Source organism: Capsicum annuum, chromosome 12, assembly GCF_002878395.1.
Source record: "Capsicum annuum cultivar UCD-10X-F1 chromosome 12, UCD10Xv1.1, whole genome shotgun sequence".
NCBI classification, from domain to species: Eukaryota; Viridiplantae; Streptophyta; class Magnoliopsida; order Solanales; family Solanaceae; genus Capsicum; species Capsicum annuum.
This window is the reverse complement of record NC_061122.1, coordinates 216,052,479-216,066,970: the sequence shown is the minus strand read 5'-3', so window position 1 is coordinate 216,066,970 and position 14,492 is coordinate 216,052,479. Positions and strand designations below refer to the sequence as shown.

Sequence of the window (14,492 nt, the reverse complement as noted above, 5' to 3'; positions counted from 1 at the left end):
AATTTTTTTCCTTCGTACCAAACACACCCTTAATCCTCCATATATTTCCCTTTTGAACTAATTAGTGGCTACAACTAAAGAAGTAATAATGGATGGTAAGAATTCATACAACTGACACAAATTTTCTGGTCTCTTGTATCTCATCCTCTGTCAACCATTCTTTCTTGTGAAGTTACCTCATCAAAATGCATTCTTGAAATGAAATTGAACAAATAGTTGTAATTAAGTATTGCACATGATATCCTTTCTTGTGCAGTTACCACTCTCATAAGTTTTTTCTATTATCACTTATACACAAAACTAAGGAAAACCCCAAAACAGAAATTAGATGCTATTATTATTCATTAGCTAGTAAATGTTTGGGACTGTAACTTAGTATTCGTTGGACTGAACAAATATTTGTAATCAACTAAAGAGTGTATTTTTGATGAATCGACATGGGTATGGCAATATTTTTGGAGAGTTCGAGCAACTTAGGTGATTACAACTGGCCGAGAAGGTTAACAATATTGTGGCGTGGCCTACATTTTGCTAGCAACGGTATAGCCTTAGGCATAGTGAGTCCAGGTCCTTCAGTCATTTCAACCAGCTCTTCACTTATCCTCTCCCATTCAAAGCACTGAATAAGTGATCCTAATGCCAAACCAGCCACATGCATTGCCAAATTCTCACCTGGACATCCTCTCCTGCCATATCCAAATGGCATTAGCCTGAACCCGTCTCGTTGGCCTTTGAAATCGATAAATCTTTCAGGCTTGAACTCATTTGGCTTGTCCCAAAACTTAGCATCATTTTGTATTGCCCACAAATTCACTAGCAACATGGTACCACGGGGTACTTGGAAACCTCCAACGACACACTCATCCGAGGACTCATGTGGCACAAGAAATGGACCAGCTGGGCACATTCGGAGAGTTTCATTTATGATTCCATGGAGATAAGGGAGTTGAGAAAGGTCTGAATCATGAAGCAATCTTGATGACACTCCAATGTGAGTGTCGATTTCGTTTCGAGCTTTCTTTAGTGCCTCAGGATTGTTTAGAAGAAGTGATAGTGCCCATTCCATTGTGCTAGCTGTTGTATCAGTCCCTGTCGTTAGCATGACTATTCCCATGCCTCATATCACTTCATCTGTGTAATAATCAGGCTCTGAATCTTGGAGTGACAGTAGAACATCAATCATGGTGTTGTTCTTTTGCTCCAAAGAAGATCCCTTTCTGCTGTTCTTGTGCTCTTCAATCAAATCTTGAATGAATTTATCCCTCTTCTCCTTCAATAACTTCACCTTATTCTCATGGTTGTTTGCTCCTATCCATTTAAGAAGTGGCACAAAATCTCCGATATTTGTTAATTGGAAAGTTTCTGTCACGATCTCTTTAAACCTCCTAGATTCCCCCAATTTCTCAGCAGAATCACCATAGTATTTTTTCCCAGCAATCATCATCATCATGATGTTAAGTGTCATCTCAAAGAAAGTCGTTTTCATATCCATCACGATCATGTTAGAATCTCCACCACTGGTTTTTCCCCTTACAAGTTGTTGGAGCATAGCGCGAATCTCCTGTTAATGGATATCAGCATAAAGTTGAATTCTCTGAGTGGACAAGATTTCAAGAGTGGCAATCCGTCTTAGGTTGCGCCAATGTTGGCCATAGGGTGCCCAAACAAGAGTGGTATAATTGTAACCAAGATGTTTTCCAGCAAGCAACCTTGGACGGTTGGCAAAAACAACGTCATTTTTGGTGAAACATTCCTCTGCAAGAGAAGGGAAGAGACAAGCAGGACAGGACGCGATCCAAATCCGAGGAAAAGCAAATGACCATGCTTTTGTGAAATCTTGGCTAATGTTTTATGAAGTGGCTTCCTGAAGAGATATAAATGGCCTATTATGGGCAAAGAGACATAGGGACTTGGTGGGAGATTTTGGAATTTTCTAAGGAAATGGTTCTTTAGCAAGTAAAGGAAAGTGAAGATGAGGATGTAATATGAAATTTCCATGGTTGATGATGCAGATACACTCAAACAAAGACTTCACACAGTAACTATAAATAACTAGAATACTCAACTTTGCTCATTGAACTCACTTCTTAATTGGTTCTTAATTGCTCATTGAACTCACTTCTTAATTGCTCATTTGCAAAAGTTAGGCAGATGAGTGCAAACTTGGCGCAAAAAGGTCTTAGTTATACTACTATGCTATGCTGTGTATTAATCAATCAGTGTTATAATTGGACAGAATAAGCAACACCACAAGCAAAAGAAAAATAAGATAAACACACAGATTTATGTGGAAATCCCTGCGGGAAAAACCACTGGCAGAGGCAGTGGAATTTCACTATAATGGATGGAGAATACAATGAGGAGAATGACGTATTTTCTAAACATCCAAAAACGACCCACTAATTGCACTTATACAAATAAATCCTAGACCCAAAAATATACAGGTCCATACCCCTTATCGGCCCAATCCCTACGCTACCACCATAGAGCCCATGAAAAATCAAAACATAGGTCGCACCGCGAACTTTTCATGGTCGGATCAACAGAATTTTAGTTACAAACTCTAACAATCAGCATTATTTGATTTTATCATCTTTGGACGGCAAGGTAGCACTTATCATCAAATGATTAGGTTGATGATTAAGATTTTGTGCACCTATAGTGTATAGGAGTAATCTTTTAATACTATAGTCAAATCTCTTTTGTACACCTATGAAATTTCCATGATTGATGCAGATACAATCTAATTAGAACTTTCCACAGTAATTATAAATAACTTGAATATTCAAATTTGCTCATTGAATTCACTTCTTTCAATGGGTTCTTAGGCAACTTAGACTCTGGCTAGGCAAAACTTAGGAAGATGAGGGCAAATTTGGTCCAACTTAGCTCATTGGATTCACTACTATGTTATTCTCTGTAGTTATCAGCATTCATTTAACTTTATCATCTTTGGACGACAAGGTGCCACTTATCAATAAACGATTGGTTGATGATTAAGTTTTGTGCACCTAGAGTGTATAGGAGTAATCTTCAAATACTATAGTCAAACCGCTCTATAATAACCTTATTTTTTCCGATACTTTGATTTTTATAACAAAATACTATTATAAAGAACATATAATATAACGTCACTTGAAAGATCGATTTCACGTAAAATATTATTGTTAGCAATGAAATGTTATTATAGATGATGATTGCTACAGAGAGTGACTAAATTATGTCAACATCATGGCATTAGAGATAATACTTTGTATGATCCGATGTCTTTACTTGAAATGGCCACTCTATACTTAGGGTGGACTGTAATGCAAGTATCTAGTCTGATATTTCTCGAGTGTAACAACACAAATCTTTTATTAGCCTACCTTAGTAATGAAAAGATAAAGTAAACCATCCACTACAATAAATTAAAATTCACTATTACCACTCATTTGACGGGGAACAAGTTATCCCAAATTAATTATTGCGAGATTGTTATCCCATTCTCAGTTTGTTATACAAATCTATGTTGCTCGGACTCTTCAAAAATGACAATGGGTGTGTGTTGGATTCTCCAAATATAGTGTATTTTTAAAGTATCCGACACGAGTACGGCGATATATTTGGAGAGTCGGAGTAACTTAGATAAAAATAACACTATAATCTTGGGTAACTTATTGTGTGATTTTATCCCAATTAAATATGAAATAAACTCATCTTAAAATTAATCTCTGGATTAATTATTCCTTATTGCTAGTACCAAACCAGCCATTATGTAAAAGTAAATTATACATACCCAAATAAAATTATATCAAATCTTTTTAGATTGTCTTGAGTGCTCCAGGAACAATCTTACTCCATCAATTAAAGATTCCTTTGGTGTCATATATATAGGAATGAATGACATTTTGGCCTTAAGGCTTAGAATTGAACTTTTTATACAATTCCTTCCATTCTCTACTTTCTTTTTTCTTATTAAACATTTAAAATAAAAATTATACTTTTATATCAGAAATAATTGGTTTTACATTATATATTTTATCCTTACTAAGAGTTGTAACTTTATTAATTGGCCTTCTGCACTCTGGGCACACCTTACTTTCAACATCCATGATCCTGCAGATAATTAACTGTTCTTATGAGAATCTTCATAACTTTTTTTTATTCTGTAAAAATTAATTAAGACTTTGTGAAAAGAATAATTTTACCTGAGAGCACATTCTTGGAAAGTTTCACAATGACCACAAGGAACAACGAAGCAGTTTCTTGGATTGTCATAACAAAGCTAAGAGCGATTTGATAGCAGAGAAAACTTGTTGTATTCTTTTACACACTAAACCATTTCTTTCTTGGACAAAACAATTTTGTCGAGAGTGAGCGTGCTGCTTTGTGAATGCCTACCGCCCACAGTTAAACAACAACATACCTAGTGAAGGTATATGAAGCCTTACACCTACCTTGAGAAAATAGAGAGGTTGTTTTCGATAGACCTTCAGCTCAAGTAAAGAACATCAAAAATCAAGTATGTAAAATAAATACAATACTGACCAACTCACAGTATAGTCCATTTATAAGAAATCTTATCTTCCTAGACATAGAGTTCAATTTTCTTTTTGATAAAGTTGCCTGTTTCACACCATACTTTTCAATTTTCATTACTGAACAGGGTATTGAGACATGAAAATAGACACAAGAAAAAACATTAGCAAATTCTAGAATACTACAACCAGCAATACCTTCCATTAATTCACTCTCGTAGATATTGCACGAAGAGAGAAGTTCACTGTAGAATTAATAATCTTCTGATTCAAATTCGGCACAATTTTCAGTACTTAACAATGCTAAATACTTTTGAAAAGTGCAAGAATTAACTGCATTGCCAATCTAATAAAAAATAAAGTTCATTCATCTCCGTAAGGGTGCTCGCTAGTTCCCACTTCTGAGTTGCAGTGGCTGATTTTTCACATCAAAAGCTTTTATTTCTTTTAATTGACCATGCCAAGGCTTACTTCGTTGAGAATAGGAATGAGTCAGACTCTTCATATACATTAAGCAATCGATGAAACATTTATTCATTCCAACAGCTGATAATAGATTCAGTCTCCTAGGATGACAACTGTTATTCTACGGGTACACAAAATCTATATTTCGGCACAATAACTTCAACACAAGTTCAAGTATAAAACAAGAACACTTATGAAGTTATGCAGCACCTTCAACACAAGATAAAAAATGACCTTTCAAAGAAGTGTGCTTTTCAGAAAATTAGATGAAACAGGAAAAAGGTGAAGTCCTCCGAATTCACGGAGTGTCATTAAGGAAATAATTCCCCTCAAATACCTGAGGTTGTAGAATTTTCCTCCCAGGATTAAATGGCATAACAGTTCGACTGTAGTGGTACCTCAAATGATCGAATTCTCTTCGAACTCACTCAAGATTAGATGATCACATGGAGTATTTTGAAGACAAGAAGTATTTAAAAAATCCAAAAATTTTCGTATCTAAACCTATGAAAAAATACAGGTTTATAGAGTCATTAGGTGCCCCTTCCGAAAGGTGGCAATGGTTCACCGGAAAGGTGTATCCTTTCTGAACAGTCATGTCTATCCATCAGAAAGAGTGTTTTTTTTTTTCGAACAGCCACAACCATCCAAACAGTCATACCTTTTTTCGAAACAGTGTGTCTTTTACTTGAAGAGTTGTGTCTCTTCGAGCAGCCCTTTTACTTGAAGAGTTGTGTCTCTTCGAGCAGCCGTAACCATCGTTTCTGCATGCAGAAGCATGCACGTTAATGAAGGTACTATTCAAATAAATTTTGTTCAAAAAGATTAATCTCATCGATCGATCATTATCCAAATCAAAATGCAAAGCCGAAGCTGAGCCGAGCGACAACGGCACGAGGCACCTTGTGGTTCTTGCCTCACTTACCATGTAGAGTAAGTATTTCTTAATATAAACACTTGAAAGTTTTCTTCTCCCACCAATGTGGGAGAATTAGTAGACTTTTCCATTTTTTAGTACACTTTTCATTTCAAGTGTTATCTCAATTTTTCCCTGAACTTGGTTTCCTCCATTTTCCATTCACACTTTAATCTTGAATTCAAGAATCCCCCACATGAATAGAGAATAACTATCTTTTCATAAAACTTAACGGACAAGTATGTGATCATCAAGCAAAGACTGATTGCATCTGGATAAGTGGGTTTCCCTTTGAACTTTCCGCAGTGAACATGTATCGGATGCGCTCGGTCAATCGATAAATTTAATATCTTTGAGTCATCGAGCTTTAATATACACCTACACAACACATGTCGCACAACCAGTCTTTTACCGTTTATGGTTCTCACAGTTTTGTTCATTTCAGAACACGTTCTTGTCTCATGAGAGCTTAAAGAATACGCCTTTATTAACATTCTCCTTGAAGTGGCTTCCACTTCACCCTCATATATGTGATTCTAAATGTTCAATCCTCTAGATTAAACTATTTGATCAAATCTGCCAAATTTAGATAATCATTAAAAGACTTCACCCCATAAGTTTTATCCTTGTTTACTAAACATTATCTACATCATGAGAATGAGTTGGGTATATTGACAATGTTGAACCTGTCAGATACAACTTTGTTTGATATCCTTGAACCTAGCTCTTAGGATCTCCAGTCTGCTAGGTAGAGTTACCGCCATGTTGACTTGTCCTAGGCTGTAAATCCATTCCCTTGGATGTCCTCTCAACTCCTTCTCTAGACAGGCCTTTTGTAAGTGGATACGACACATTATCCTTTGACTTTACATAGTCATTAGTAATAATTCCACTAGATAGAAGTTTTCTAACGGTATTATGTCTCCATCTTATGTGACGAGCTTTATCGTTGTATATCATGCTCCCTACCCTACCTATTGCTGCTTGACTATCACAGTGTATACATACTAGTGCCAATGGTTTGGGCTAATAAGGAATATCTTCCAAGAAGTTCCAGAGCCATTTTGCTTCTCCACTGGCTTTATCTAATGCGATAAATTCTAATTCCATTATAGAGCGAGCAATACATGTCTGTTTGGACGATTTCCAAGAGACTGCTCCTCCACCTATAGTAAATACATATCCACTCGTGGATTTTACTTCATTTGATCCGGTAATCTAATTTGCATAACTATATCCTTCACGTACCGCAGGATATTTATTATAATGCAAAGTATAGTCTTGAGTGTATTTAAGATACCCCAAAACTCTTTTCATTGCCATCCAATGAGTTTTATTGGGATTACTCATGTACCAACTCAACTTACTAATAACATATGTTATGTTTGGTCGTGTACAATTCATGATATACATTAAACATCCCAACACTCTTGTGTATTCCAACTGTGAGTCACTTTCACCTTCATTCTTTGAAGTACAAAGCTCACGTCCAATGGAGTCTTGGCAATACCAAATTCCAAATACTTGAATTTGTCAAGTACCTTTTCAATGTAATGAGACTGTGACAATGTCAACCCTTGTGGAGTTATATAGATTCTTATTCTTAAGATCGCATCCGCAACCAAGGTCTTTCATATCAAACTTGCTCTCGAGCATTTGTTTTGTAGCATTTATGTCAGAAATGACTCTATTAATGATCAACATATCATCTATATACAAACAAATAATGACTTGGTGATTTGGAGTGTCTTTAATGTAAGCACATTTATTATATTCATTTATCTTGAAACCGTTTGCCAATATTGTTTGGTCAAACTTTGCATGCCACTGTTTAGGTGCTTGTTTTAGTCCATAAAGTGACTTAACAAGTTTACACACCTTATTTTCTTTTTCTGGAACCACAAAACCCTCAGGTTGTTCCATGTAAATTTCTTCCTCCAATTCTCCATATAGGAATATTATTTTCACATCCATTTGATGAATTTTAAGACCATATACCATCGTTAAGGCAATTAATACCCGAATTGACATTATCCTCGTTACAGGAGAGTATGTATCAAAGTAATCAACGCCTTCTTTCTGTTTGAACCCTTTTACTATTAGTCTTGCCTTGTATTTATCAATAGTATCATTCGCTTTCATTTTTCCTTTGAAGATCCATTTAGAACCTAAAGGTTTATTTACTAGAGAAAGATCAACCAACTCTCATGTATGGTTGCTTAAGATTGAATCAATTTCACTATTGATTGCCTCTTTCCAAAAGGATGAGTCTAAAGATGCCATCACTTCTTTAAATGTTTTAGGCTCATTTTCTAAGAGAAATGTTACAAAATTCGATCCAAACGAAGTTGATATTATTTGACGTTTACTACATCTTGGCTTCTCATCATTATGTACATCCTTACTTGGTTCATCTAGAGGTTGTTTAGACCCTCCACTAGACCGTTCATGTCTAGTTTTATACGGATACATGTGTTCAAAAAATTTAGCATTATCTGATTCAATTATCGTATTTTCATTGATATCCAAATGTTTGAATTTATGAATAAAAAACCAACATCCTTTACTACTTTTAGCATATCCTATGAACACGCAGTCCATCATGTTAGGTCCGATCTTTACCCTTTTAGGCATAGAAACTTGAACCTCTGCTAAACACCCTTATACTTTGAAATATTTCAAGTTGGGTTTTCTTCGTTTTCATTTTTATATGGAATTGATTGTGTCTTACTCTGGGGCACTCTATTTAGTATTCAGTTAGCTGTAAGGATAACTTCTCCCCACAAGTTTTGTGGTAAACCTGAACTTATAAGTAAGAAATTCATCATTTCCTTCAAGGTTTGGTTTTTCCTTTCCGCAATTCCATTAGATTGAGGTGAATATGGGGCCGTAGTTTGATGGAAAATTTCATTCTCTACACATATTTCCACAAAGAGAGATTCATATTCTCCGCTCTTATCACTTCTTATCATTTTGATCATTTTCTCTAACTGATTTTCAACTTCTGTTTTATACTGCCTAAATGCATCTATTGTTTCATCCTTACTATTTAACAAATAGACATAATAGTACCTAGTGCAACAGTCAATAAAAGTTATAAAATACTTTTTCCCACCACGAGATGATGTTGACTTCATATCACAAATTTCAGTGTGGATTAAGTCTAAGAGATTGGAATATCTTTCAACGAACTTATATGGATGCTTAGCATACTTTGATTCCATAGACGTTTGATATTTTGATTTATTGCACTCAAAGTTTGGAAAAAAATCTATGTTAATAAGTTTTTACAATGTTTTGTAATTGACATGTCCTGATCATTTATGCCACAATTCATTAGACTCAAGCAAGTAAGAAGAAACTGAACTTCTATTGATTTCAACATTCATTACATTCATTTTGAATAGGCCCTCAGTGAGGTAGCCTTTTCCTACCTACACTTCTCCTTTACTAAGTACAATTCTTTTGAAAATAAATACACATTTGGATCTGTTTTTGTCAAGAAGTGATACAAAAATTAAGTTCTTCCATAACCCAGTACATACAGGACATTGTTCAAAGTCAATAATTTACCAGATGTCAATTTTAGGCAAACTTTTCCTATTCTTTCAAATTTTGCAGTTGCGAAATTGGCCATAGATATCTTCTCTTCACCTTGAGCCGAAGCAAAAGCAACAAACAACTTCTTATTTGCACAAACGTGGCAGGTGGCACCATAATCCATTCACCATTTTTTAGAATTCCCCACCAAATTGCATTCAAACAACATGTCACACAAATCGCCCGTTTCTTTCTTAGATTCAACCATATTTGCTTGGTTCTTCTTTTTCCCTTTCTTTGAGGAACGACAATCTGTTGACTTGTGGTCAATCTTGCTGTAATTAAAGTATTTTTCCTTGAATTTCTTCTTAGGTTGGTTGCTTTCATGTCCAGCTTTCTTTTGTTTTTATAAGTTGTTTTGGTCATCTTCTATAATGTTTGCTCCATTCATTACAGAATTTCCTCTCGACCTTCTTTCCGTGACTTTTTTGTCTTCTTCAGTGCATAGACTCACTATAAGATCTTCGACTGTCATCTCTTTTCGTTTATGTTTCAAGTAGTTCTTGAAGTCCTTCCACATAGGTGGTAACTTCTTATTATTGTCGCGACTTGAAACGCGTCGTTCACGACCAAACCTACAATAAAGTTTATATGAACATCAAGAACATTTTTAATATGTTCAACTAAGGTATTCATCAAACTCATACCTTCCGTGAGGAGATCGTGGATGATAACTTGCAATTCCTAGACTTGAGATACAACAGACTTATTATCAAGCATTTTAAACTCAAGAAATCTTGCAACGAAGAACTTCTTGGTTCCAGCATCCCCAGTCTTGTATTTTCTTTCTAGTGCACCCTACAAATTTTTTGTCGTCTTCATTCTACTATACACATTCTATAGTTCATCTTGGAGGCCATTTAGAATGTAATTCCTGCATAGAAAATTGAAGTGTTTCCACGCCTCCATAACGATAAATTTCTCTTGGTTCGAAGTTCCCTCGGGCACCTTTGATGCTTCTTCAAATGTGAATCTTTGAAGATATAAAGTTGTAAGGTAGAAGAACATCTTTTGTTGCCACCTTTTGAAATCAACACCCGTGAATTTTTTGAGTTTCTCCGCTAGTGTCATTGCCTGCGGAGCACTCGTATGACTCATTGTGGTAATATTAGTTGCTGCCACAGTCGTTGTAGTATCATGCACATGACTGTCCATGGTCATTCTCCTGTCACAAAAAGACAGTGAATTTTAGTATATGAAAATACTACTATAAGTTGTAGCAAATTTAAACACCCCTTGTTTCTAGTTTAACGATGAAGTTTTTATGACTTCCAATCGTCAACTGAGTGACCTTTAACTTATGATGAAGATCTTTAACTAGTTAAGTTCAAATGGAGTAGAAAGCTTAAAGCTTTAATCTCCAGAAATCAAGCAATACAGATTTTGAAAATTATTTATTTCCTTAAGATTGTTGTTGTACGGCTACACAAAATCTGTATTTCGGCACAATAACTTCAACAAAAGTTCAAGTATAAAACAAGAACACTTATGAAGTTATGAAACACCTTCAACACAAGATCAAAAATAACCTTTCAAAGAAGTGTGTTTTTCAGAAAATTCGATGAAACAGGAAGAAGGCCAAGTCCTCCGAATTCATGGAGTGTCATTAAAAAAATAATTTTTCTCAAGTACCCGAGGTTGAGAAATTTTCCTCCAAGATAAAATGGTCTAACAATCCGACTGTAGTGGTACCTCAAACGATCGAATTCTCTTCGAACTCACTCAATGGTTAGATGATTGTTGACACCCAATTTTGACCTCCTGACTCCTCCCCCAGACAGTTATTTTTTTTTATTTATTCATTTTCCAACATCAATATTTTACATATTATTTTAATGTCAAGAATGACTACGTGTCACATTCACGATATTTTTAAATTACATGCACAAATTTTTTTTACTTACATAATTTTTTTATCATTTTTATGCACTCACAATTTTCAAATACATTATCATTTTCATTATAATATTTATTATTATTATTATTATTTATTATTATTATTATTATTATTACTATTTATTATTGCTATTATTTATTATTATTAGGGAAAAGGGTTAGATATGCCCCTCAACTTTGTAAAAAGGTCCAAATATACCCTCCGTTATAAGTTTGGTCCAAATATACCTTCGCTGTTAAAGTTTAGGAGAAAATATACCCCTAAACTTTGCGAAAGGGTCCAAATATACCCTCCATTACAAGTTTGGTCCAAATATGCCCTCGCTGTTAAAGTTTAGGAGCAAACAGACCCCTTAACTTTGCGAAAATGTCCAAATATACCCTCCGTTACAACCCATAATAATAATAATAATAATAATAATAATAATAATAATAAAGTTCAACTTTTACACAAATAAATTAGTTCAGACACCTGAATTACGATTTGTTTCAATTGAGAACATAAACACGTGTTAAAGTGTTTTATTAAACTCTTTCGATTTAAATTTTAGAAAAGTTTATGTTCTCAAGCAGAGGTGGAATGATTTATATACGATTGAAATTATTTTTATGTATATATAATAATAATAAAGTTTAACTTTTACATAAATAAATTCAGTTCAAAAACGTGAATTGGGATTTATTTCAATTGAGAACTTAAACATGTGTCAAAGTGTTTTATTAAACTCTTTCGATTCAAATTTAGAAAAGTTATGTTCATATTATCAAGTAGAGGCGGAACAATTTATATATGGTTGAAATCATTTGTTGTGTATATATAATAGACGTTGCTCCTTCGGTAATTAAGTTCATGTATTTACTTCTTTATATTTTGAATCTTCTTAGTAAAGTTTTAATTCCGCCACTAATATCGTTTATGTTACATATTTTTGCTATGCACATCAACATCAATTGAAACATGTACGGGTTTTACGTACGATTCATGTGTCTAAACTAATTTATTTGTGTAAAAGTTGAACTTTATCATTATTATTATTATTATTATTATTATTATTATTATTATTATTATTATTATTATTATCATCAATATTATGGGTTGTAACGGAGGATATATTTGGACATTTTCGCAAAGTTAAGGGGTATATTTGCTCCTAAACTTTAACAGCGAAGACATATTTGGACCAAACCTGTAACGGAGGGTATATTTGGACCCTTTCGCAAAGTTTAGGGGTATATTTGCTCCTAAACTTTAACAACGAGTGCATAGTTGGACCAAACTTATAACAGAGGGTATATTTGAACCTTTTCGCAAAGTTTAGGGGCATATTTGACCCTTTTTCCTTATTATTATTATTATTATTATTATTATTATTATTATTATTATTATTATTTATTATCAATACTTATTATTTAAATAACAGCCTAAATTTGAAATCATTTTGCCTAATTTATTTATCTTTTAGCCCAATTTTTATCCAAGTCATTACAATTTTAGCCTAGTTCTATTCAATTTATTACAATTGTAGGCAAATTTGTGACTCAACTTAAAATTTGATTCAAGTTTTGGTCAAATTCTCAATCTTTAAATCTTAGTCGTCGATCAAAACTGATCCAACGGCTGAGATCAAAAGGCCCTTTCTTTCCTTTTAAGCCAAATAAAACCCTACCCCTCCATTTTTAAAGAAATAGCTGACCTCTTCTTCTCTCTAGACTCTCTCTTCTTTCTCTCTCTAAAAGAACACCCACCATAGATGCCACTCCACCCCTTTCCGGGAAACCACGTTAGCGAACACCATTTCCCTGAGCTACTCCATAGCCAAAACATTTCTCTGGCCACCGGCAAAACCTAACGAGCGCCACACCACCATGACACTGCCTCCCTCCTTCTCTCTTCTCTCCACCGCCTACATCACCGGTGAAACTCCATTAGCTCTGTCTCCAGCCGCAACCAATAGCCACTGCTTCTCCCTCTCTATACCATTCCTAACGAAGACCAGCCCAGTCGCTCCGGTCAACATCACTAATGGCGGCAAAAACACCACCAGTCGTCTCTCTGTTCTCCTTTTTTGCCATCGTCGTATCCACCGGCGCCACAGCCTTCGCTGCACTACAACAACAGTACCAAGCATCTGTTCTGTCTCCATTACACATCTGGTCGGATCAACCTTTTTCGGCCCAACATCGGTCCAAAATCACCGTCAGTCTGTCTTTGATCCTTTTCCTTTAATGATGATAATTTGTTGAATAAATTAATTTTTGATTTCTTGAATGATTGTTTGGACATCATCATAATCTTTGTTATTTTGTAATGCTCATTAAAGTGATTTGGTTGTGCTCCGGTGACCATAAAATGGTTATTGCATTTTTGCTTGTTTCTTGCTTAACAGAGGAGACTGATTTTAATATTACATTTTTTGTTTTCTTAGTGACATCATCCTTCATATGATTTTGAATGTTCTAATAATTTTCAATTGATCTCGTACTCTATTTACCGATTTCTCTATTTTTTGTTTAAATTGGACAGCTTTTATATTTATTTATTTCATTAATGTTAACCCAACTTCCTACTCTTAATCAATATTGCTAATACCTTTAAGACAGCGAATCACTGTGATATAATCTACTCCTGTCCTTTATTGATTGGTTTATTTGTGTCTTTAATTAAGTAATTTCAGCATTTAATTATGTTGGAATTTAAATTTAAATTTGATTGAGTGATGGTAAACATTGATTGTGTTTCTTTAAAATTAATTGTGACTCCGCTTATATATGACAAGTGTTAATTGTTAGTGTTTTCTTTTATTTATTTTCTCCCCTTTTAACTCTTAACACATTTTTACTTGCTTATTTATGACAAATTCGATCTTTTATATCTTAATCTAATTGTATTATCTCTCTTAAGGAAAATAATGTTGTTGATTGATTTTTCAGCAGTCCCTACATTATAGAACTACGTAGCCAGCGTAGGGTAAGTCATCCTCCTACCAAACTAGGGTTGACACAATTATATATATATTTCATTAGTCTTCCTACCAGATTAGAGTTGACACAAAATTGTCAGTATCCCGTGGCAAGGTGCTAATACCCTTCTAACT

The 14,492-nt window shown here is 34.5% G+C and overlaps 1 pseudogene; it reads right to left on the bottom strand.

Moving 5' to 3' along the window:
- Positions 1 to 238: 238 nt before the first annotated feature.
- On the bottom strand, positions 239 to 2,152 carry LOC107849986 (annotated as a pseudogene).
- Positions 2,153 to 14,492: the final 12,340 nt, after the last annotated feature.